The 18228-nt window shown below is 40.1% G+C and overlaps 2 protein-coding genes across 2 annotated transcripts in view; one reads left to right on the top strand and one right to left on the bottom strand.

The window, feature by feature from the left end:
• LOC306973752 (unconventional myosin-Ig-like) overlaps positions 1-18228 on the top strand; it is a gene marked incomplete at its 3' end in the record, with an annotated part of 481166 nt that overhangs the window by 89448 nt on the left and 373490 nt on the right. The window lies entirely within an intron of this gene.
• Positions 1-18228, bottom strand: part of LOC306973889 (cell adhesion molecule CEACAM5) — a 270429-nt gene that overhangs the window by 213301 nt on the left and 38900 nt on the right. The window lies entirely within an intron of this gene.

Raw genomic sequence — 18228 nt, 5'->3', positions numbered from 1 at the left:
AGATTTTGGCCCAAAATTCAAACCCGATCCGACGAAACTTTTGACTATTTCCAAATTTTTAATTTCAAAATAATGGCGCGTTAGTGCATCATGACAAGTTGAGCAAAAAATATTCTACGGCAACGCCGTCGGCCATATTGGATGTCGGCCATTTTGGATGAAAGCCTGCAAAGCGGGAATCTGCCTCTATTTTTCACTTCATACAAAATCTATCTCCTCCTCGACCGTTTATCGGAACAAGCTAATTTTGGGTGGAAAATGATCTTGAGAAGTAGAACTTTAAGAGTTATCCAAATTATTTTTCTAACTTTTACGGTTTTTATGCGGCGAAGCTGCAAACTGGACGAAGTATTTTGCAATTTTTTGCAAACAATAAATGGCTCCCATTCGCACATATGAAGCCCGATTTTGATAATTTTTTTGTCAGGTGTTAAAGTCACAGTCCTAAACACTCTCATCAGGCAAAATTCAAATTTGGCGCGATAGCGCCCCCAATAGGAATGTTGAGTACAAATTTTTGTTTCACGAAAATTAAAATAATTTGGCACAAAATTCTATTTGGTCGCTCCGATCAGAAAAGTCAATCACACCTATGCCATATTTTTCACAGTGTTGCCATAGCAATGACCAGAATGTCCCATTTTATTCTGATGGAAAAATGTTAAACTCCATAATTCAGCAACATGTGCTTTTTCTATCTCCTCCGAGGAGAACCTGGTGAAGAAGATCTAGAGAAGTGAGGAACCAAAGGTTATCCAAAGTACTTGGATAAACTAAGTATTTTCAACCTAAGTAAAATTTAAAAATATGCTTCAGTTTGCAGATATAGTGTGATACAGATTCATACACCACACTCCAAATTATTATGCAAATTGTATTTCAGTGTCAAAAAGGTAAAAAAAAGAAAGTTTCAATGAAACTCATGGATGGTATCGTGTCTCAGGCTTTGAATCACTGACATTAATCTCAGAGACCTGGGATGAGTAGTTTTCAGGTTAAGCCCAGTTAAGGGAAAAACTACTGAAAAAGGACGTTCCACATTATTAAGCAGATCATCATTTTCAAGCAATAAGAGAAAGAAAAAGGGTCTTTCTGCTGATGAAAAGCGTGAAATAGTTGAATGTCTTGGTCTGGGTATGAAAACCTTCAATATTTCATGAAAGATGAAGCGTAATCATCGAACTGATAAGAGATTTGTGGATGATTCAGACACACTCGGGTTTGTGCAGATAAAGGCACAATGAGGACGGTTTCTGGCAGACAAATACATCAGATGAATAGAACAGCAGCTACAAAGCAGCAGACCGGTATTTGAAGCTGCTGGTGCCTCTGGAGTCTCCTGAACATGAAGGTGTCGGACTGTCTCTGCATCACTGGCTGCTATGGGCAGAAAAGGAGAGAAACTAGCTAGCTAGCTTCAGGTTAAACAGCGTAAAAGTGAAATAACTCGTGCCCACGAGTGGCGCATATCGGTGTTTCCTTCCAGGGAAAAGTGTTTCCGGGTTAGTCCTGTTGTGTTGTGATTCTGTGCTGATGTTGTGTCGTTGAGCCTGACTGAGATCCTCGTAATAGCTGCGGAGAATGACTCGCTCTGAGACCAGCCTTCAGTGACCGGCTAATAACCCACACAAAATAGTCCCGTAGTCTGGCAGATTTAGTGACTTTAGTCAATGAAACAAACATTTATTATAAATGTTAGGTTTGTGGGACCCTGGTATAAGCGGATTAAACAACGAGGAGCCGCGTTAGACGTTATAATGCAGGAGGAACAACACTGTGTCGGCCGTTAGAACCGTCTAATGCAGCTCCGAGCTGTTTCATCCTCACTTAACTACCAGACTACGTGCGGTTATACGAAAATAATGCACGCTTGCGAGCACCCACCAGCCAATCAGAGTCGAGTATTCACCCAGACCATGGTATAAGACTAGTTGTTGATCAGGCGATCGTATCACTTTTAGCTCCGGCCTGCGCCGCGGTGAACAGGGTGTGTCCCTCCGGTTGTTTGTCCTGACAGCGCTGCCTCTGCGCTCGGAGGAGGCACGTGTTTGTTTTGATTAAGGCCGTGGTAAACGTGATCATTTCGTAGTCTAACGTTTCTTTTTTAAATAGGTCTCCACCCCAACACCATGTCTCGCCTCTCGCCTTCTCGCCTCTCGCCTCTCGCCTCTCGCCTCTCGCCTCTCGCCTCTCGCCTCTCGCCTCTCGCCCTTCTGCTTTGTATCTATGACGCCTGTGTTGTTTCCTTCCCTGTGGTCGACCACTGGCGCACTTCCACAAAACTAAATGTACGATTTTCCCCACCTTTGTCACAACCAACGCGAGACTGTGAACTGAAACATATGTTTTTATGGTACTTGGTTTGATGAAATGAAGTGAAACGAAATAATTCTTTGAACTTAATACAAAGTAAATAAATGAAGTACTATATTTTTTATAATGGAACTGTCTATGCCTCTTATGCAATTACGAACCTCTGTGTCCTTTAGTGCTTGTTTATTCAAGCTGGCGTTGTTGGTATTTTAGTTACTTTTAAGTATATTCTGTTTAATTTCTACCACCTTAACCACCCGTATTGCCACATTTTGGCGTTGTCGGCAGGATAATTGATCAAATAGAGGCTGTTCCATGTAATAAAAACATAACTGATGCACCCCAGCTAATGCTAGTAAAGGGAGCTGTCTAGTAAGTGGCTCTGTTCTCCAGTGGTTCAGCAAATGTCCATTTTTGTTATTTCAAAGTGTGTATATTTCCATGTTTTTTGTGTGATTTACCTTTTCTAATTTGATGTGATGTATTTGTTTTCCATGGTCATGATTATGTTGACAGTTTAGTTTTGTTCCACAACCACGCTTGTTTAGAACATGCTAAAGCTCGTAGCAACATGCTAATGCTACCACTAGTGATAGCTGGATTAACCTGTGTCAATGTGTCAACTCAAATTGTGTTTTGTTCAAAGGCGAGACAGCTGTGGTTCAAGGACACTTGTCAGGGAGCCATGGGGCGGTGGCCGTGGCAGGTGCTGTGCCCGTGGCAGGTGCTGTGCCCGTGGCAGGTGCTGTGCCCTGGCGGCCTCCAGTGGTGGCTTTACACCCCAGGCAATGGCATGTAAGGTGAGATGAAGGATTCCTCATTTACTGTTCACGTGTCGGTGCGGCCTTTGTCACACAAAGGTTGTCAGTGAGGAAGAGCTTCGGCACAGCTTGGACCCAAGTAAGTTTTAAGTGATTGTGTCTGTCGACTGGTTGCTCTCAGGGCACCTCATCTAGCCCGTAAACGGTTGCTTGTGTTGACTGTACACTGTTTTGGCCTTCGGAGGGGGCTCACACTGCCCTGACAGCAGTAGATGGTTTGAGCTGTAGGGGCCGCTGTATGAGCTGTACCCGTGTTTCCTCGTTCATCGCCAGTGCTCACGTGCGGCTGTTACTGCATAACATATGTAGTCGTGTAAGTAACCAAATGTAGGCTACTAGTCGTTTGTGTTCTCTAGCTTGCGTAATGTGCCGTGAAGGCCCCTCGTTCGTGTTGTAGCTGCCTGGTTACGGTTCACTCTTTAGAATTGTGCCGTCACGCAGTCCTGCGTAAACCTTTGTTGGCGGTGGCTGTGGCCGGTGCGAGGGCCCGTTTTCTAAATGTTGTCATTGTATGCGTGTGATGTATGCAGTCATGTAAATGTGTAATCGTCAGGACGCCGATTCATTTGGGGGGATGAATGTAGCAGGCTGGACTTGCCACTAGATGGCGCCAGCCCTAAAATATAAATAGCCCCTGCTTTAGCTTTACCGTCCTCTGCTTTCACTGTCACCGCCCCCACATACGCCGCCTCACCGGCCCTCCTCCGGGTCGTCACGGAGCGTTAGCTGCGGGCGGCTCACAGGTGATCAGTGCAGTACTCTTCATCATAACTATCGTATAAGACTAGTTGTTGATCAGGCGATCGTATCACTTTTAGCTCCGGCCTGCGCCGCGGTGCACAGGGGCCGCTATGGGGGCCGATGGCCTGGCTTTTGTCCTCCGTGTGTCCCTCTGGTTGTTTGTCCTGACAGCGCTGCCTCTGCGCTCGGAGGAGGCACGTGTTGGTTTTGATTAAGGCAGTGGTAAACGTGATCATTTCGTAGCCTAGCGTTTCTTTTTTTAAATAGGTCTCCACCCCAACACCATGGCTGTCTCGCCTTCTCGCCTTCTCGCCTTCTCGTCTTCTCGCCTTCTCGTCTTCTCGCCTCTCGCCTTCTCGCCTTCTCGCCTCTCGCCTCTCGCCTTCTGCTTTGTATCGATGACGCCTGGGTTGTTTCCTTCCCTGTGGTCGACCCACTGGCGCACTTCCACAAAACTAAATGTACGATTTTCCCCACCTTTGTCACAACCAACACAGTGCTTCTCCTGTTTCTCCGTGCACACATGAGCAGATAGCGGTCCTGCTGCTGGGTTGTTGACCTCGGTCGCCCCCCCCAGGTCTCCTGGTGTACTGGCCTGTCTCCTGGTATCTCCTCCAGGCTCTGGACACTGCGCTGGGAGACACAGCAAACCTTCTTGCCACAGCATGAATGGACGTGCCATTTTGGATGAGCATCACTCCCTGAGCAGCTTCTGTGGGTTGTAGATGCTCCTCATGATGCCTCTAGTGGTGAGAACACTGGACAAATGCAAAAGGGTTCCAAAAATACGGCACAAAGGATGAAGACAGGGAAATGGTCTGTGGTTCCTCTTTTGGAGTGATCTTGCTAATTGCCTCTCATTTCCACCTGTGTCTGTTTAATTTCCACAACACCAAGTGAAACTGATTCACAATAAGCGTGGCTTCCTAACTGGACAGTCTGATATCCCAGACATTTGACTGACTTGGAGTTACATTGTGTTTTTTGAGTGTGCCCTAAGTTTTTGTGAGCAGTGTATATCGCAAAAAAGGGGGGGGGAAATGAAAAAAAAAAAAATTACTTACTTTTAGTATTACAGGTTACACACGGCAGATGCTGATGTGTTGTTATTCAAGTCTTATTATGTTCGGTGAGCGAGAGAAAAAAACAACAACGACAAAAAACCTTCACCTACAATTTGTCCTGAATTCAAATGGAATATCTCATGTTGAAATGGTGGAACTTTGCAACAACATCACTATCCCGACACAATTACAACGTTTTCAAGGCTTTTGTTTAGTTAATCACGGCGCCCCATGTGGCCGGCCTCTTAAATCATATTTAATCTTTTCCAGGTCGAGGAAGAGCAAGAGGTCCCACAATGAAAGAGAAAAAAGACAGACGCCATTTTGTGATTGAAACTTGTAAATACCATCTTTTTATTTCACATATTTTCAAAGACAAGCTTTAGTTCATTTATTTATCATTACATTATTATTTTTTATTAATATCATCATCTTTATTATTATTATTATTATTATTATTATTACTCTGATATGATCTTTTTCGACACTAAACTATGTGCATTCGGGGTCAACAGGGGGCGACACTTCAAGCAGACGAAACGGAAAAAACAGACACACGACAGGAAGTGATGTCGGGAGCAAACCAGGAAGAACGCAGGAAGTGAGGGGGCGTGGCTTGTGTCCAGGGAAAAGTGTGGCTATTATTTATTCGCTTTATTTTTATCAGCCCAGTCTCCCAAAACGGGCAGATATTCAAAACACACACATGCTGGTAAACCGTTATAGCACCACCTAGTGTTCTGGAGGTCGTATTGCACGTGACGACGGAATGCTGTGGATATTTCTTTAACCTTTGTGGCATTTTAAGGACGTTTTTGTCATTTCAAAAGACAAATTCTGACCCTGACCTCATCAGTTTAAGCTGTAACCTCTTACCACCCGCCTAAACCAAATGCATTCTGTCCTCTCTGGCTGTTATATAGGCCTGTGTAACACCTCATTTGAAAGCTAAGACCCACAAAACTGATCTTTTTCCTCGCGTTGTTGCTGTGTTGGGTTTGAGTTTTTGTCACATTTTTGTTGAATTTTTGTCACTTTTTTCTTGAATTTTGTCACATTTTTGTTGATTTTTTGTCACATTTTTGTCACATTTTTGTCACTTTTTGGTTGAGTTTTTTGTCATTTTTTGTTGAATTTTTGTCACATTTTTGTTGAATTTTTGTCACATTTTTGTTGAATTTTTGTCACATTTTTGTTGAATTTTTGTTGAATTTTTGTTGAATTTTTGTTGAATTTTTGTTGAATTTTTGTTGAATTTTTGTCACATTTTTGTTGAATTTTTGTCACATTTTTGTTGAATTTTTGTCACATTTTTGTTGAATTTTTGTCACATTTTTGTCACATTTTTGTCACTTTTTGGTTGATTTTTTGTCAAATTTTTGTTGAATTTTTGTCACATTTTGTTTAAATTTTTGTCACTTTTTGTTGAATTTTTGTCAAATTTTTCTTGAATTTTTGTCACATTTTTGTTGATTTTTTGTCACATTTTTGTTGCGTTTACATCCTTGTTTTCTTCTCATTTTTTGTGGCTGTTTTGGTGCTTTTTTCCCCAAGAATCTTTTTGATTAGGGTAAAGCCAAACTGGAGAAAATGGACAAAAATGTGATAAAAAAAAAATGACAAAAAAAAATGACAAAAATCACAAAAATCTGCCAAAAAAAGCCAAAAAAATGACAAATAAAGTTACAAAAATGAGCTGAATACCCAACAAAAAATGATGGAGAAAAAAATCAGATGACGTGAGGAAAAAGATCCTCTCGGTTCAGGCGGGAGTTAAGAGGTTAAATAACATAAAAGCAAATAGTTAATTTCCTTTTTACCAAGAGATGGACAAATGCCACAAACGTTCCCACTGTCGGAGGGAAACGCGCTCACAGCGACTCCTCATTTGTTTGGTTTTTATCCAGAGTTGAAAATATAAAGTGTGAAGTTCCTCTCCGGTGCACAAGGGGGCAGATGTTTCAGATGTTTCAGATGTTTCCTCTGGATGGTTGTGGGAGACTGGGCTTCACTCTGTCCCTGAAACATCTTTTGGTGTCGTCAAAACTCTTTGTTATTAAGAATGTGTAAATCGTCCGTGCCTTTTTTACATGTATGTTGTTACTGAGCTGTACAGGTGAGTGAGCGGTAACAGTGCACGTCTGGCTTTATCGTACGGTTATTCCCCGTGTGCGAACGGCTCCGGCGCCGCCAAGGACTCACGCGCCCAACGCCAAAGCGTGAGGGACCGCCCGAGTGTCTAAACGAAACGCCAAAGCTGTACATTGCTGTAATACCGCCCTCTGGTGGCCAAGGGCGACTCCAAGAGACTGGGGAGCATTGATTCTAATGAGACTTCAAACAGCCTGTCTCTGGAGGCTGTTTGCTCTGGAGCTCTGTGGAGGCTCCGCCCACTCCGTGAGTGCAGGGCTTCCCGCCTTTTTTCCCTTTTAAGGAACAGGCTGCGTAGGGAGGTTCAGGAGAGGACAGTCCCACGGGAGGTTCAGGAGAGGACAGTCCCACGGGAGGTTCAGGAGAGGACAGTCCCCCTGGAGGTTCAGGAGAGGACAGTCCCCCTGGAGGTTCAGGAGAGGACAGTCCCACGGGAGGTTCAGGAGAGGACAGTCCCCCTGGAGGTTCAGGAGAGGACAGTCCCGCGGGAGGTTCAGGTTGAAGACGCTAAAACAGAACGCCGCGCTTTAGACGTGGATTTGAAACGTAAGTGTGAAACATACTCCCCTCTGATCTGCAGCCCGTTCTCGGGACGGTCTCAGGACGGTCTCGGGACGGTCCTGACACTTTGGGGGGTCGGCGCGTGAGTCAAGTGCATAAGTTATTTGCTGAGAATCGTTTTTCGTGTGTTTGGACTTCGTGTGTTTGGACTTGGTTTTCGTGTGTTTGGACTTGGTTTTTGTGTGTTTGGACTTTGTGTGTTTGGACTTGGTTTTTCGTGTGTTTGGACTTCATGTGTTTGGACTTCGTGTGTTTGGACTTGGTTTTCGTGTGTTTGGACTTGGTTTTCGTGTGTTTGGACTTGGTTTTTGTGTGTTTGGACTTTGTGTGTTTGGACTTGGTTTTCGTGTGTTTGGACTTCGTGTGTTGGGACTTCGTGTGTTTGGACTTGGTTTTCGTGTGTTTGGACTTCGTGTGTTTGGACTTGGTTTTCGTGTGTTTGGACTTGGTTTTCGTGTGTTTGGACTTCGTGTGTTGGGACTTGGTTTTCGTGTGTTTGGACTTGGTTTTCGTGTGTTTGGACTTCGTGTGTTTGGACTTGGTTTTCGTGTGTTTGGACTTCGTGTGTTTGGACTTCGTGTGTTTGGACTTCGTGTGTTTGGACTTGGTTTTTCGTGTGTTTGGACTTGGTTTTCGTGAGTTTGGACTTCGTGTGTTTGGACTTCGTGAGTTTGGACTTCGTGTGTTTGGACTTCGTGTGTTTGGACTTGGTTTTTCGTGTGTTTGGACTTGGTTTTCGTGTGTTTGGACTTGGTTTTCGTGTGTTTGGACTTCGTGTGTTGGGACTTGGTTTTCGTGTGTTTGGACTTGGTTTTCGTGTGTTTGGACTTCGTGTGTTTGGACTTGGTTTTCGTGTGTTTGGACTTCGTGTGTTTGGACTTCGTGTGTTTGGACTTCGTGTGTTTGGACTTGGTTTTTCGTGTGTTTGGACTTGGTTTTCGTGTGTTTGGACTTGGTTTTCGTGTGTTTGGACTTCGTGTGTTTGGACTTGGTTTTCGTGTGTTTGGACTTCGTGTGTTTGGACTTGGTTTTCGTGTGTTTGGACTTCGTGTGTTTGGACTTCGTGTGTTTGGACTTCGTGTGTTTGGACTTGGTTTTTCGTGTGTTTGGACTTGGTTTTCGTGTGTTTGGACTTGGTTTTCGTGTGTTTGGGTGTGTTTGGACTTGGTTTTTCGTGTGTTTGGACTTGGTTTTTCGTGTGTTTGGACTTGGTTTTCGTGTGTTTGGACTTGGTTTTTCGTGTGTTTGGACTTCGTGTGTTTGGACTTGGTTTTCGTGTGTTTGGACTTCGTGTGTTTGGACTTGGTTTTCGTGTGTTTGGACTTGGTTTTCGTGTGTTTGGACTTGGTTTTCGTGTGTTTGGTTTTCGTGTGTTTGGTTTTCGTGTGTTTGGACTTCGTGTGTTTGGACTTGGTTTTTCGTGTGTTTGGACTTTGTGTGTTTGGACTTGGTTTTTCGTGTGTTTGGACTTGGTTTTCGTGTGTTTGGACTTGGTTTTTCGTGTGTTTGGACTTGGTTTTTCGTGTGTTTGGACTTGGTTTCGTGTGTTTGGACTTGGTTTTCGTGTGTTTGGACTTGGTTTTTCGTGTGTTTGGACTTGGTTTTTCGTGTGTTTGGACTTGGTTTTCGTGTGTTTGGTTTTCGTGTGTTTGGACTTGGTTTTTCGTGTGTTTGGACTTGGTTTTCGTGTGTTTGGACTTGGTTTTTCGTGTGTTTGGACTTGGTTTTCGTGTGTTTGGTTTTCGTGTGTTTGGACTTGGTTTTTCGTGTGTTTGGACTTGGTTTTCGTGTGTTTGGACTTGGTTTTCGTGTGTTTGGACTTGGTTTTTCGTGTGTTTGGACTTGGTTTTTCGTGTGTTTGGACTTGGTTTTCGTGTGTTTGGTTTTCGTGTGTTTGGACTTGGTTTTTCGTGTGTTTGGACTTGGTTTTCGTGTGTTTGGTTTTTCGTGTGTTTGGACTTGGTTTTCGTGTGTTTGGACTTGGTTTTTCGTGTGTTTGGACTTGGTTTTCGTGTGTTTGGACTTGGTTTTTCGTGTGTTTGGACTTCGTGTGTTTGGACTTGGTTTTTCGTGTGTTTGGACTTCGTGTGTTTGGACTTGGTTTTCGTGTGTTTGGACTTGGTTTTTCGTGAGTTTGGACTTCGTGTGTTTGGACTTGGTTTTTCGTGTGTTTGGACTTGGTTTTCGTGTGTTTGGTTTTCGTGTGTTTGGACTTGGTTTTTCGTGTGTTTGGACTTGGTTTTCGTGTGTTTGGACTTGGTTTTTCGTGTGTTTGGACTTGGTTTTCGTGTGTTTGGTTTTCGTGTGTTTGGACTTGGTTTTTCGTGTGTTTGGACTTGGTTTTCGTGTGTTTGGACTTGGTTTTCGTGTGTTTGGACTTGGTTTTTCGTGTGTTTGGACTTGGTTTTTCGTGTGTTTGGACTTGGTTTTCGTGTGTTTGGTTTTCGTGTGTTTGGACTTGGTTTTTCGTGTGTTTGGACTTGGTTTTCGTGTGTTTGGTTTTTCGTGTGTTTGGACTTGGTTTTCGTGTGTTTGGACTTGGTTTTTCGTGTGTTTGGACTTGGTTTTCGTGTGTTTGGACTTGGTTTTTCGTGTGTTTGGACTTCGTGTGTTTGGACTTGGTTTTTCGTGTGTTTGGACTTCGTGTGTTTGGACTTGGTTTTCGTGTGTTTGGACTTGGTTTTTCGTGAGTTTGGACTTCGTGTGTTTGGACTTGGTTTTCGTGTGTTTGGACTTGGTTTTTCGTGTGTTTGGACTTCGTGTGTTTGGACTTGGTTTTTCGTGTGTTTGGACTTCGTGTGTTTGGACTTGGTTTTCGTGTGTTTGGACTTCGTGTGTTTAGGTCTCAGTGCAGTGTTCGGTCATGGCTCGTGGCGTTTGCGTGCGGTTGGTTCGTGTGTGAATGTGGCGTTTGCGTGCGGTCGGTTCGTGTGTGAATGTGGCGTTTGCGTGCGGTCGGTTCGTGTGTGAATGTGGCGTCAGTGCGGTTGGTTCGTGTGTGAATGTGGCGTTTGCGTGCGGTTGGTTCGTGTGTGAATGTGGCGTTTGCGTGCGGTCGGTTCGTGTGTGAATGTGGCGTTTGCGTGCGGTCGGTTCGTGTGTGAATGTGGCGTCAGTGCGGTTGGTTCGTGTGTGAATGTGGCGTTTGCGTGCGGTTGGTTCGTGTGTGAATGTGGCGTTTGCGTGGCGTGGGTTTTTTATTCCGCCGGGACGCTGAGGTGCGTTCACAGAGCGCTGGGATTCCTGAAGTTGTGTCCCGCGAATCGAGCCTGGTCGCCCAACTCCTCCTCGATCCTGGACACACAGAGTGAAGATGAAGAGTGAGTCATGATGAAGAGTGAGTCATGATGAAGAGTGAGTCATGATGAAGAGTGAGTGAAGATGAATCTGCAGAGGAACCGTTCAGGCGAGACGCTGCAGGAGAACAAGGAATAAGAACACGCTTCTCTTTGACCCGCTGTCATGTTCCGGGCACACAAGCTGACACAAGGGGGCGCCCTTCCAACCTTCTCAGTGTAAATGTGAGTTGACTTTCTTCAGAGTGAGACTTTAGGTCAGACATGAGTGACAGTGACATGAGGCTAAACACAGTGAGCTCTTTGTCTCCAGTAAAAAGGCTGAGGCCTCATTGCTCTTCAGTCACTGAGAAGTGAAGAAGGAAGTCATGGAGCTTCTGCTTTACACAGAACTTCAGACTCTGCTGCAGGTAAGAGTCATAGCATATTCTGAAACTCAAATATGTAGTAAAAATATAATATATGGAAAATTATTATGACAATTGCAAAAAGAAAAATATTTGAAAATCCTCTATCTAATCAAATTTTTTTTTATTTTTTTAATCTACTCTCATTCTAAAAAAAAAACCAAACAAACCCAGGTCATCTGTATCTGCTGTAGGTCATGTTTGTCCCAGTTCCTCTGAGTCGTGGTGCAGCAGGACTGATGTGGACAGATGTTACAGAAGAAGCTCATGAGGTTCATTTCTTCAACAGTTACTATAGTAACTATTTTATCCAAAGTAAAAGTAGATCTACCACAGTCCGGTCCACATCTGTCATGGTCCACCATGACCCACCACGACTCAGAGGAACTGGGACAAACATGACTTTACAGCAGATACAAATGAGATGGGTTTGTTTGGGTTTTCTTCTTTAGAATGAGAGCAAATTTAAAAAAACACATTTTTTGATTAGATACAGGAATTTCAAATATGTTTCTTTTTGTAATTGTAATAATAATTTTCCATATATTATGTTTTTACTCCATATTTGAGTTTCAGAATATGATATGACTCTTACCTGCAGCAGAAGTCTGAAGTTCTGTCTAAAGCAGAAGCTCCATGACTTCCTTCTTCACTTCTCAGTCTGTGACTGAAGAGCAATGAGGCCTCAGCCTTTTTACTGCCTTTCACTGTATTTAGCCTCATGTTACTGTCACTCATGGTGTCTGACCTAAAGTCTCACTCTGAAGAAAGTCAACTCACATTTACACGGAGAAGGTTGGAAGGCGCCCCCTTGTGTCACCTTGCAGTGACAGTAGATCCTTTTAAGACTGAAATTATGATCAAAATAACCCAATAACATTCATTAGAACAGACACAGTTAGTGTTTCCGTGCAGTTTCAGATGGAAAATATTGAATAAAAGTTCCCTATAGTCTCGCGACCCACTGAAAATGGTTCCGTGACCCACTTTTGGGTCCCGACCCCCCAGTGGAGAATCACTGTTTGTCCTTATATAAGACCAAGCGCGATGTTCTGACAGGACATTTTTAAAATACTGACACTATTTCTCGCATTTTAAGAGCACTTTAACAGGTATTTGATCTATTTTTTTCACAATAATATTTCTGAATGAACCATCTTGGGGGGCCAGACATTTGAACCTGAACATTATTTACATTTCATTGATGAAAATATTGGTCGTTTGTTCCCCTCTTCGCCTGCAGCGCCTCACTTTAATCAAACCTCCTCTTCCGGTTTTGCATCAGAACAAAGGAGTCAAACTGAAGTGAACTCCTGCAGAAACAGGTCTGAGTGCGGTTCGGAGGCAGCGAAGCCTTGGTAATAGGTTTAAACAAAGCCGCGCTGTGATTGGCCGAGCCGGAGGCGCGGGTTCTCTGTGATTGGCCGGTTTTAATCCACTTATGTCATTAAGGATCCGAGCTGAAACTGAGCCTCATCAATCAAGATCTATTTACACATCAGCTCCACGGATCTGCTCACAGGGAGGGCGGGTCTTGTTTAGCCTTTAAAGAAATTTGTTTTTTTTGGTTCAAAGCTCAATAAATCCGTCATGAATCATCAATCAATCACCAAGAACACGCCATGGACAACATATTTAGCACTTTTAGGATCATTTTAACCTCTTACCACCCGCCAAAACCAAGTGCATTCTCTCCTCTTTGCCATTGTCGCCTTTTTATTTCCCTTATGTGTTTTTGCCATTTTTGTATTACTTTTCTGCTGGATTTTTGTCTTTTTTTTCTGGATTTTAGTCTTTTTTCTGTTGTATTTTTGTCTTTTTTCTGCTGGATTTTTGTCTTTTTTCTCTGGATTTTTGTCATTTTTTGCTGGATTTTTGTCATTTTTTGTGCTGGATTTTTGTCACTTTTTTGCTGTTTTTTTGTCTTTTTTTTCTGGATTTTTGTTTTTTTTTGCTGGATTTTTGTCTTTTTTTGCTGGATTTTTGTCTTTTTTTTGCTGGATTTTTGTCACTTTTTTGCTGGATTTTTGTCAAAATGTTTAGCTGGATTTTGTCATTTTTTTTCTTGATTTTTGTCATTTTTTGTGCTGGATTTTTGTCACTTTTTTGCTGTTTTTTTGTCATTTTTTTCTGGATTTTTGTCTTTTTTGCTGGATTTTTGTCATTTTTTTTCTTGATTTTTGTCATTTTTTGCTGGATTTTTGTCATTTTTTTGCTGGATTTTTGTCATTTTTTTGCTGGATTTTTGTCACTTTTTTGCTGGATTTTTGTCATTTTTTTGCTGGATTTTTGTCACTTTTTTGCTGGATTTTTGTCCTTTTTTGTGCTGGATTTTTGTCATTTTTTTGCTGGATTTTTGTCATTTTTTTGCTGGATTTTTGTCATTTTTTGCTGGATTTTTGTCACTTTTTTGCTGGATTTTTGTCCTTTTTTGTGCTGGATTTTTGTCATTTTTTTGCTGGATTTTTGTCATTTTTTGATGGATTTTTGTCATTTTTTGCTGGATTTTTGTCATTTTTTGTGCTGGATTTTTGTCATTTTTTTTTCTGGATTTTTGTCTTTTTTTTTCTTGATTTTTGTCATTTTTGCTGGATTTTTGTCACTTTTTTTCTTGATTTTTGTCATTTTCTTGCTGGATTTTTGTCACTTTTTTGCTGGATTTTTGTCAAAATGTTTAGCTGGATTTTTGTCACTTTTTTGCTGGATTTTTGTCATTTTCTTGCTGGATTTTTGTCATTTTCTTGCTGCCCTTTTGTCACCTTTTTGTTGAGTTTTTGTCATTTCTGTTGCTGTTTTTTTCTGGATTTTTGTCATTTTTTTTCTTGATTTTTGTCATTTTTTGCTGGATTTTTGTCATTTTTTTGCTGGATTTTTGTCATTTTTTTGCTGGATTTTTGTCACTTTTTTGCTGGATTTTTGTCATTTTTTTGCTGGATTTTTGTCACTTTTTTGCTGGATTTTTGTCCTTTTTTGTGCTGGATTTTTGTCATTTTTTTGCTGGATTTTTGTCATTTTTTTGCTGGATTTTTGTCATTTTTTTGCTGGATTTTTGTCACTTTTTTGCTGGATTTTTGTCCTTTTTTGTGCTGGATTTTTGTCATTTTTTTGCTGGATTTTTGTCATTTTTTGATGGATTTTTGTCATTTTTTGCTGGATTTTTGTCATTTTTTGTGCTGGATTTTTGTCATTTTTTTTTCTGGATTTTTGTCTTTTTTTTTCTTGATTTTTGTCATTTTTGCTGGATTTTTGTCACTTTTTTTCTTGATTTTTGTCATTTTCTTGCTGGATTTTTGTCACTTTTTTGCTGGATTTTTGTCAAAATGTTTAGCTGGATTTTTGTCACTTTTTTGCTGGATTTTTGTCATTTTCTTGCTGGATTTTTGTCATTTTCTTGCTGCCCTTTTGTCACCTTTTTGTTGAGTTTTTGTCATTTCTGTTGCTGTTTTTTTCTGGATTTTTGTCATTTTTTTTCTTGATTTTTGTCATTTTTTGCTGGATTTTTGTCATTTTTTTGCTGGATTTTTGTCATTTTTTTGCTGGATTTTTGTCACTTTTTTGCTGGATTTTTGTCTTTTTTTTGCTGGATTTTTGTCACTTTTTTGCTGGATTTTTGTCCTTTTTTGTGCTGGATTTTTGTCATTTTTTTGCTGGATTTTTGTCATTTTTTTGCTGGATTTTTGTCATTTTTTTGCTGGATTTTTGTCATTTTCTTGCTGGATTTTTGTCATTTTTTTGCTGGATTTTTGTCACTTTTTTGCTGGATTTTTGTCATTTTTTTGCTGGATTTTTGTCACTTTTTTGCTGGATTTTTGTCACTTTTTTGCTGGATTTTTGTCCTTTTTTGTGCTGGATTTTTGTCATTTTTTTGCTGGATTTTTGTCATTTTTTTGCTGGATTTTTGTCATTTTTTTGCTGGATTTTTGTCATTTTTTTGCTGGATTTTTGTCACTTTTTTGCTGGATTTTTGTCATTTTCTTGCTGGATTTTTGTCATTTTCTTGCTGCCCTTTTGTCACCTTTTTGTTGAGTTTTTGTCATTTCTGTTGCTGTTTTTTTCTGGATTTTTGTCATTTTTTTTCTTGATTTTTGTCATTTTTTGCTGGATTTTTGTCATTTTTTTGCTGGATTTTTGTCATTTTTTTGCTGGATTTTTGTCACTTTTTTGCTGGATTTTTGTCATTTTTTTGCTGGATTTTTGTCACTTTTTTGCTGGATTTTTGTCCTTTTTTGTGCTGGATTTTTGTCATTTTTTTGCTGGATTTTTGTCATTTTTTTGCTGGATTTTTGTCATTTTTTTGCTGGATTTTTGTCACTTTTTTGCTGGATTTTTGTCCTTTTTTGTGCTGGATTTTTGTCATTTTTTTGCTGGATTTTTGTCATTTTTTGATGGATTTTTGTCATTTTTTGCTGGATTTTTGTCATTTTTTGTGCTGGATTTTTGTCATTTTTTTTTCTGGATTTTTGTCTTTTTTTTTCTTGATTTTTGTCATTTTTGCTGGATTTTTGTCACTTTTTTTCTTGATTTTTGTCATTTTCTTGCTGGATTTTTGTCACTTTTTTGCTGGATTTTTGTCAAAATGTTTAGCTGGATTTTTGTCACTTTTTTGCTGGATTTTTGTCATTTTCTTGCTGGATTTTTGTCATTTTCTTGCTGCCCTTTTGTCACCTTTTTGTTGAGTTTTTGTCATTTCTGTTGCTGTTTTTTTCTGGATTTTTGTCATTTTTTTTCTTGATTTTTGTCATTTTTTGCTGGATTTTTGTCATTTTTTTGCTGGATTTTTGTCATTTTTTTGCTGGATTTTTGTCACTTTTTTGCTGGATTTTTGTCTTTTTTTTGCTGGATTTTTGTCACTTTTTTGCTGGATTTTTGTCCTTTTTTGTGCTGGATTTTTGTCATTTTTTTGCTGGATTTTTGTCATTTTTTTGCTGGATTTTTGTCATTTTTTTGCTGGATTTTTGTCACTTTTTTGCTGGATTTTTGTCATTTTTTTGCTGGATTTTTGTCATTTTTTGATGGATTTTTGTCATTTTTTGCTGGATTTTTGTCATTTTTTGTGCTGGATTTTTGTCATTTTTTTTTCTGGATTTTTGTCTTTTTTTTTCTTGATTTTTGTCATTTTTGCTGGATTTTTGTCACTTTTTTTCTTGATTTTTGTCATTTTCTTGCTGGATTTTTGTCACTTTTTTGCTGGATTTTTGTCAAAATGTTTAGCTGGATTTTTGTCACTTTTTTGCTGGATTTTTGTCATTTTCTTGCTGGATTTTTGTCATTTTCTTGCTGCCCTTTTGTCACCTTTTTGTTGAGTTTTTGTCATTTCTGTTGCTGGTTTTTTCTGGATTTTTGTCATTTTTTTGCTGGATTTTTGTCACTTTTTGCTGGATTTTTGTCACTTTTTTGCTGTTTTCATGAATCAGATCTGTTTTAAAGGTCTGCAGCGTCTCGTCTTTCTACGTTTGTGTAAAGCGAGTCTGACCTCATGAGCTGGTTGTACTTGGCCAGTCGCTCGGACCTGCAGGGGGCGCCGGTCTTGATCTGAAACAAGAGAAGCACAAACACCTTTTTAAAGCCTCCTTTTGTAAGAACAGTCACAATGTTTCTCGAATAAGCAAAAGGTTTGGCTGAAGCAGATCACGAATGCACTTGATCAGAATATGCAGCTGGCAACTTTGTCGATCTTAAGAAATCCTTTGGTGAAATAAATCATTCAGTTCTTCTCAGTAAACTGGAAACATGTGTGATTAGAGGCTGGACGCTGGTTTAAAGGTTGTTAAACGTGGAAGGTACAGGTTTTTAAAATGGGTCAGATTATCTCAGATACTCTCGGCATTGCTTGTGGGTCCCCCAGGCGTCAGTGATGGGGCCGGAACTGTTTAATGTGTATCATAATAATAAAAAAGAAGAAAAAGAAAAAAAAGAAGAAAAAGAAGAAAAAAAAGAAGAAGAAAAAGAAGAAAAAGAAAAAAAAGAAAAAAAAGAAAAAGAAAAAAAGAAGAAAAAGAAGAAGAAAAAGAAGAAAAAAAAGAAGAAGAAAAAGAAGAAAAAGAAAAAAGAAGAAAAAGAAGAAAAAAAAAAGAAGAAAAGAAGAAAAAGAAAAAGAAGAAAAAAAAGAAGAAATAATAATAATAATAATAATAAATAATAATTAATAATAATAATAATAAATAATAATTAATAATAATAATAATAAATAATAATTAATAATTAACAATAATTAATAAATACTAACAATAACAATAACAAGAAGAAGAAGAAGAACATAATAAAATAATAATAATAATAATAATTAATAATAATAATATTAATAATAATAATAAATAATAATAATAAATAATAATAATAATAATAATAATACTGATGGAAGCGAGGCAGCCAGTCTGCGCCATTAGCCCCTCCCACCACCACTCACTCACTCACACTGCATTCGCTCCAGGTTTCCTGGTGTTTCCAAACGTCTCCCATCCAAGCACCGACCAGGCCATTCCTGCTGAGCCTCCCAGGTCTGACGGGGTCGGGCAGAGCAAAGGCGTGTGGAGTTTTGAACGTAATCCAGACACTAAAACTCTATATAAACTAGACTAGACTATAGTACAGTATTGCATCGTATAAATGTAAGATAATAATCACACATGTAGCTCTGTGCTAAACCCGCTCCAGAGGAAATGACAGGAAGTATCGACACCTAAATGAATATTCAGCCTCGATGCTACTTTTAGTATCGGTTTCGTATGGAGGATGTTTTTTTTTGTTTTTTTCATAACCCCACCTCATTGCTTCCCGAGGCTCCACCCCCTCCGAGCGGCCCGTCCTCTCACCTGTCCAGTGCAGAGTCCCACCACCAGGTCGGCGATGAAAGTGTCCTCTGTCTCTCCCGAGC

Source organism: Gobius niger (assembly GCF_951799975.1).
Source record: "Gobius niger genome assembly, chromosome: 14".
Taxonomy (NCBI): domain Eukaryota; kingdom Metazoa; phylum Chordata; class Actinopteri; order Gobiiformes; family Gobiidae; genus Gobius; species Gobius niger.
This window is presented reverse-complemented; position numbering and strand designations above follow the sequence as displayed.